The sequence below is a fragment of the Apostichopus japonicus genome, chromosome 5 (genome assembly GCF_037975245.1).
Source record: "Apostichopus japonicus isolate 1M-3 chromosome 5, ASM3797524v1, whole genome shotgun sequence".
Taxonomy (NCBI): Eukaryota; Metazoa; Echinodermata; class Holothuroidea; order Aspidochirotida; family Stichopodidae; genus Apostichopus; species Apostichopus japonicus.
The window spans coordinates 918,799-926,298 of NC_092565.1; the positions used below are offsets into that span (position 1 = coordinate 918,799).

The 7,500-nt window shown below is 56.0% G+C and overlaps 3 non-coding genes across 3 annotated transcripts in view; all 3 read right to left on the reverse strand.

The window, feature by feature from the left end:
• Positions 1-37, reverse strand: part of LOC139968445 (large subunit ribosomal RNA) — a 4,028-nt gene extending 3,991 nt beyond the window's left edge. Inside the window, exon 1 of the ribosomal RNA XR_011793441.1 lies at positions 1-37. This exon is cut by the window's left edge and continues 3,991 nt beyond it. This is a non-coding gene — a ribosomal RNA (large subunit ribosomal RNA).
• A 436-nt stretch (positions 38-473) lies between these two features.
• Positions 474-633, reverse strand: LOC139968220 (5.8S ribosomal RNA). The gene has a single exon (XR_011793257.1). It is a non-coding gene; the product is annotated as a 5.8S ribosomal RNA (ribosomal RNA).
• A 604-nt stretch (positions 634-1,237) lies between these two features.
• On the reverse strand, positions 1,238-3,113 carry LOC139968376 (small subunit ribosomal RNA). The gene has a single exon (XR_011793380.1). It is a non-coding gene; the product is annotated as a small subunit ribosomal RNA (ribosomal RNA).
• Between the last annotated feature and the right edge of the window lie 4,387 nt (positions 3,114-7,500).

Sequence of the window (7,500 nt, forward strand, 5' to 3'; positions counted from 1 at the left end):
TTAAATCCAGCGGGTAATCTCATCCGATCTGAGGTCTGGAATCGTGAAAGACACGTGGAACGTGATCGGAGTCATAGCGGCGACCCGGGGTCTCTCCTTCCCCGGCGCTCCCCGAAGAATCGGGTCGCCGGCGGGAAAGGGTGGCCTACCATGCGCCTGCGAGAACGCAGACGGGAGGACGAGAGACCCCGCGATTGGGTCGACCGGCTCTGCCCGGCAGAGGCTCCTCGACCGTTCCGGGGGGTCGGACGCTGGACCGCACCACGGGCGCATACGTCTACACCCCGATGGCACGTCGCACGACCGACGAACCCCCGGTTACCGATCGAGCCTGCTCGCCGAGTTTCACCGGCGCCGACATCACAGAACTCCATCTGACACTGACCCGACGCAGCCGGCCCGTCGAAGGGACGGCTGCGGCCGGGCGCTCCTCCGGCGCGCGAACACGCCGACTCTGTGAGTGATTGTCTTCCAGACGCTCAGACGGACGTGGCTCGAGGAGCAGAGCATCCCCGAGCCGCCATTTGCGTTCGAATAAGTCGATGATCAGTGAGTTCTGCAATTCACATGAATTCTCGCATCTAACTGCGTTCTTCATCGACGCACGAGCCGAGTGATCCACCACCAAGAATTGTCATTTGCCACTGGAAGACTCCCGCGTTCGCAAACTCTCCTCAGAGCCGAGGGAAGAAGTGGAACGGAAGGAGAAAGGACACGGGGACTCTGTGCCTTCTTTGCTTGTGACTGGAAAGAAATATCCTCCGTCGAGCCGAGGGGGCAAGCGGGCTCCCTCCTTCCCCCCACCGCCGCGAGGGCGGGTCGCGCGAGTCAGACTCGCCGACTGGGGGGAAATCGGGCGACACCGGTGCCCCTTCTCTGCCCTGCGGAGAATGCCTCGAGGAGCGCCGCGCCGCGGACGGCGACGGCGTCTCCACCCTTGCGGGACTTCTCCCTCGAAGCTACCGGGAGTGCGAGACTCCGTGAGACAGACGACGAGAGAAGAACCGGGTACTCCCCGGCTGGTCTGTGTGTGACACGCCCGTCTCCTTTTTGTCGGAGAGAGCGAAGGCGAAGCGCGGGGTCTGACCTCGACCGTGGAACGGGGAAGGAGGCGGTGAAAACCCCGCTCGAGTCCCCCCGGCTTTTCCAATTTGCTCTCTCCGCGTGTCTCTCTGTGACGGCTTTTCCGACATTCCCCCTTTGTTCCCTCTCCGATCACGGAGGGGAAGGGTTCTGTTAATGATCCTTCCGCAGGTTCACCTACGGAAACCTTGTTACGACTTTTACTTCCTCTAAATGATCAAGTTTGACCGTCTTCTCGTCACGCCTCGACAACCGGCCGAAGCCGGGGGTGCCAGACGGTCGATCCGATGGCCTCACTAAGTCATTCGATCGGTAAGTAGCGACGGGCGGTGTGTACAAAGGGCAGGGACGTAATCAATGCGAGCTGATGACTCGCGTTTACTTGGAATTCCTCGTTCAAGGGACACAATTACAAGTCCCTGTCCCCCAGCACGGAGAAGTCTCAGCGGATTACCCGGACCTTTCGGCCGAGGGCAAATGTACCCGCTGCTTGCGCCAGTGTAGCGCGCGTGCGGCCCCGGACATCTAAGGGCATCACAGACCTGTTATTGCTCCATCTCGTATGGCTGAAAGCCATTTGTCCCTCTAAGAAGTTCGCGGCTCACCACGACGGGTGGCCGGACTATTTAGCAAGCAAGAGTCTCGTTCGTTATCGGAATTAACCAGACAAATCACTCCACCAACTAAGAACGGCCATGCACCACCATCCACAAAATCAAGAAAGAGCTCTCAATCTGTCAATCCTCACTGTGTCCGGGCCGGGTAGGTTTCCCCGTGTTGAGTCAAATTAAGCCGCAGGCTCCACTCCTGGTCTCTTCCGTCAATTCCTTTAAGTTTCAGCTTTGCAACCATACTTCCCCCGGAACCCAAAGACTTTGGTTTTCCGGAGAGTTGCCCGCCGCGTCATGGGAGGAACGCCGGCGAATTACGAGTCGGTATCGTTTATGGTCGGAACTAGGGCGGTATCTGATCGCCTTCGATCCTCCGACTTTCGTTCTTGATCAATGAAGACATTCTTGGCAAATGCTTTCGCTGTCGGGCGTCTTGCGACGATCCAAGAATTTCACCTCTCACGCCGCAATACGAATGCCCCCGGCAGTCCCTCTTGATCATTACCTCAGGATCTCAAGACCAACGAAATAGAACCGAGGTCCTCTTCCACTATTCCATGCTGAGCTGTTCGGGCACTTTGGCCTGCTTTGAACACTTCAATTTTCTCAAAGTAAACGTTCCAGTCTCGCACGGCACTCAGTTAAGAGCACCGCACGACCAACCGAATCACTGGCCGGGAAAAATCTCCCACGACTCCCGTTTGACGGGGAGAAGGGGAACGGGCAGTGCACGCCTCACGGCGGACCGCCCGCCCCGGCCAGAAATCCGACTACGAGCTTTTTAACTGCAGCAAATTTAATATACGCTGCTGGAGCTGGAATTACCGCGGCTGCTGGCACCAGACTTGCCCTCCAGTAGATCCTCGTTAAAGGATTTAAAGTGTACTCATTCCGATCACAGGGCCTCCGAAGAGGCCTGTATCGTTATTTTTTGTCACTACCTCCCCGTGTCAGGAGTGGGTAATTTGCGTGCCTGCTGCCTTCCTTGGATGTGGTAGCCGTTTCTCAGGCTCCCTCTCCGGAATCGAACCCTGATTCTCCGTTACCCGTCACAACCATGATAAGCGCATAACTTACCATCGAAAGTTGATAGAGCAGACTTTTGAAGGGAGCGTCGCCGGTGCAAGACCGTGCGATCGGCATGATTATCTAGAGTTCACCAGCGGAGACCGGACCCCGAAAGGACCGGGCTGGCCTTGTTCCTAATAAGAGCACGCTTCCCCCGAAGGGTCGGCGCTTTGTTGCATGTATTAGCTCTAGAATTACCACAGTTATCCATGGTATAAGACTTTCTCCAATAAACCATAACTGATCTAATGAGCCATCTGCAGTTTCTCTTGTATGTTCAGGATTGTACTTAGACGTGCATGGCTTAATCTTTGAGACAAGCATATGACTACTGGCAGGATCAACCAGGTAACGGTCGACAGAACCGGGCTGGGCCCGTTCGCCGTCCGGGAGTCGCTCTCGCACTCCCCTCTCTCTCTCTCTGAATTCTCAATTGTCGATGCCGTGCTATTACGGTACAGTGATCGAAGAACCGCCCGAAGGGATTCTCGAGGTGTGTATCTCTACCCGAGTCGACTGGGTCGTCTCGAGAGGAGTCGCAGTGGTCCCGCCTCGGAGACGGGACCGGTTCGAAGCGACGCGGGAGGGCGACGGCTCGTCCACTGGAACAGGGGAGAGCAATCGCACGCCTCGAGCGTGCATTCGTTGCTTGGATGAAAAAGCCCGTACCGAGCGCCGAGTGCAACACATGGTCGCAGCAACGGCAGCATGCCCGAACGGGTCCCGTGGAGAAAGCTCGATATCTGACGACACCGAGGTCCTGCTCTTTCTCCACCGGGGGTTCTGCGGATGAAAAGGCTCAATATCTGAACGTCGATATATACGTGTGCACGGAGGGACACCTCTGCTCACGGGGCGAGTGGGTGAAAACCCCCGCTCTGAGCGCCGAGTTGCAACACATGGTCGCGATGAAACGACGGCTGACCCTACCGAAAGGGCCCGCTGGAGTCCAACCATGACACGTATACACACACGACAGACATTAAAAGCCTTCTCGAGTCTTGGATCGACTCTACTACCCCCCTCATATATAGAATCCGATTCACTCTGCCCGCTCGTTCTGACCATTGGATCACACACATAAGCCAATACCCGCTACACTTAAGAGATCTCGAAATCTCGAACGAGACCCAGATTCTCTGCGGGTGAGTCGGGCGGCCTGCCGTCGCCGTCGGCTTGCCGTTTGCCTTTCGCCTGGTCGCATGGCACTCGTGCCATCGACCACGCAACGCGAGAGGCCTTCTCCCTTCTCCTTTCTCTCTCATCTCTACTCTCTCTCTTCTCCACCGGGGGTTCTGCGGATGAAAAAGCTCAATATCTGGGATTGTATATATACATATGCACGAAAGAACCTTCTACTCACGGGGCGAGTGGGTGAAAACCCCCGCACCGAGCGCCGAGTTGCAACACATGGTCGCGATGAAACGACGGCTGACCCTACCGAGAAGGCCAGCAAGGGTCTGACGTGCAAAAACATATTTACGCACCACAGGCAAGGAGCCTTTTCGAGTCTCGGGTGGACTCCCGTCCGCGAAAGCTTCATATCTGAACGTCGATATATACGTGTGCACGGAGGGACACCTCTGCTCACGGGGCGAGTGGGTGAAAACCCCCGCTCTGAGCGCCGAGTTGCAACACATGGTCGCGATGAAACGACGGCTGACCCTACCGAAAGGGCCCGCTGGAGTCCAACCATGACACGCATACACACACGACAGACATTAAAAGCCTTCTCGAGTCTTGGATCGACTCTACTACCCCCCTCATATATAGAATCCGATTCACTCTGCCCGCTCGTTCTGACCATTGGATCACACACTTAAGCCAATACCCGCTACACTAAAGAGATCTCAAAATCTCGGACGAGAGCCACACCTTGCGGATGCATCGGGCGGCCTGCCGTCGAGGTCGGCCGTCGCCCCGTCTCACAGACTCGTGCAACACGACGAGTCCCAGCCTACGCCTGTGTGCATCACCGTCGGCCTAAATCTCGGCCCTCGCCCGGTCGCATGACACTCGTGCCATCGACCGCACCATCGACCTTCTCACCCGGGAGCAACCCGTGTTTTCAGAGGAGTGCCGGGGTTGCTCCCGTGCCGGGTATGTCTTGTCCGGCGGCGCCCCGTCTCACAGACTCGTGCAACGACAACGGGTCCCATGCCTACGCATGTGTGCATCACCGTCGGCTAATTACTCGGCCCTCGCCCGGTCGCATGACACTCGTGCCGTCGATCACACCATCGACCTTCTCACATGGGAGCGACCCGTATTTTCAGAGGAGTGTCGGGGTTGCTCCCGTGCCGGATATATCTTGACGAAATCAAGGAGATATATGAGGAAACTTCTACAATTTGAAGATCGACCGGCGAGACAAGACACTCCCCTTAATATATAATCCGATTCACTCTGCCCCACTCATTCTGACCATTGGGTCACACACTTAAGCCAATACCCGTTACACTAAAGTTGACCATGTTTTTTTTTTTTTGATATTATTATTTTTTTTTTTTTTTGTCAACGTCCTCTGTAACGAAGTCAAAACTCTATGCATGTGTTCGCGTGTCGTTCTGCCGTCTCCGCCGGGCACATCCCAGCCAGCGCCCGATACATTTAAGTTGACAACGGTCACAACTCTATGCATGTGCTCGTGGGTCGTTCTGCCGTCAACGTCGGGAACACACAGGCCAGTACCCGCTACATTAAAATTGACAATGGTCACAACTCTATGCATGTGCTCGTGGGTCGTTCTACCGTCAACGTCGGGCGCACACAGGCCAGTACCCGATACATGCAAGTTGACAACGGTCACAAACTCTATGCATGTGTTCGCGTGTCGTTCTGCCGTCTCCGCCGGGCACATCCCAGCCAGCGCCCGATACATTCAAGTTGACGACGGTCACAACTCTATGCATGTGTTCGCGTGTCGTTCTGCCGTCTCCGCCGGGCACATCCCAGCCAGCGCCCGATACATTAAAGTTGACAACGGTCACAACTCTATGCATGTGCTCGTGGGTCGTTCTACCGTCAACGTCGGGCGCACACAGGCCAGTACCCGATACATGCAAGTTGACAATGGTCACAAACTCTATGCATGTGTTCGCGTGTCGTTCTGCCGTCTCCGCCGGGCACATCCCAGCCAGCGCCCGATACATTCAAGTTGACAACGGTCACAACTCTATGCATGTGTTCGCGTGTCGTTCTGCCGTCTCCGCCGGGCACATCCCAGCCAGCGCCCGATACATTCAAGTTGACAACGGTCACAACTCTATGCATGTGTTCGCGGGTCGTTCTGCCGTCAACGTCGGGCGCACACAGGCCAGTACCCGATACATGCAAGTTGACAGTGGTCACAAACTCTATGCATGTGTTCGCGTGTCGTTCTGCCGTCTCCGCCGGGCACATCCCAGCCAGCGCCCGATACATTCAAGTTGACAACGGTCACAAACTCTATGCATGTGTTCGCGTGTCGTTCTGCCGTCTCCGCCGGGCACATCCCAGCCAGCGCCCGATACATTCAAGTTGACAACGGTCACAACTCTATGCATGTGTTCGCGTGTCGTTCTGCCGTCTCCGCCGGGCACATCCCAGCCAGGCGCCCGATACATTCAAGTTGACAATGGTCACAACTCTATGCATGTGTTCGCGGGTCGTTCTACCGTCACCGTCGGGCACACTTGAGCCAGTACCCGCTTGACTTTTTTTTTTTTTTTTTTTATGTCAACGTCTTCTTCAAGGAAGTCCAAAGTCTATGCATGTGTTCGTGGGTCGTTCTGCCGTCTCCGTCGGGCACACACAGGCCAGCGCTCGATACATTCAAGTTGACAATGGTCACAACTCTATGCATGTGTTCGCGTGTCGTTCTGCCGTCTCCGCCGCGCACATCCTAGCCAGCGCCCGATACATTCAAGTCGACAGTGGTCAAAACTCTATGCATGTGTTCGCGTGTCGTTCTGCCGTCTCCGCCGCGCACATCCTAGCCAGCGCCCGATACATTCAAGTTGACGATGGTCACAACACTATGCATGTGTTCGCGTGTCGTTCTGCCGTCTCCGCCGGGCGCATCCCAGCCAGCGCCCGATACATTCAAGTTGACAACGGTCACAACTCTATGCATGTGCTCGTGGGTCGTTCTACCGTCAACGTCGGGCGCACACAGGCCAGTGCCCGATTCATGCAAGTGGACAACGGTCACAAACTCTATGCATGTGTTCGGCGTGTCGTTCTGCCGTCTCCGCCGGGCACATCCCAGCCAGCGCCCGATACATTCAAGTTGACAACGGTCACAAACTCTATGCATGTGTTCGCGTGTCGTTCTGCCGTCCTCCGCGGGCACATCCCAGCCAGCGCCCGATACATTCAAGTTGACAATGGTCACAACTCTATGCATGTGTTCGCGGGTCGTTCTACCGTCACCGTCGGGCACACTTGAGCCAGTACCCGCTTGACTTTTTTTTTTTTTTTTTATGTCAACGTCTTCTTCAAGGAAGTCCAAATTCTATGCATGTGTTCGTGGGTCGTTTCTGCCGTCTCCGTCGGGCACACACAGGCCAGCGCCCGATACATTCAAGTTGACAACGGTCACAAACTCTATGCATGTGTTCGCGTGTCGTTCTGCCGTCTCCGCCGCGCACATCCTAGCCAGCGCCCGATACATTCAAGTCGACAGTGGTCACAACTCTATGCATGTGTTCGCGTGTCGTTCTGCCGTCTCCGCCGGGCGCATCCCAGCCAGCGCCCG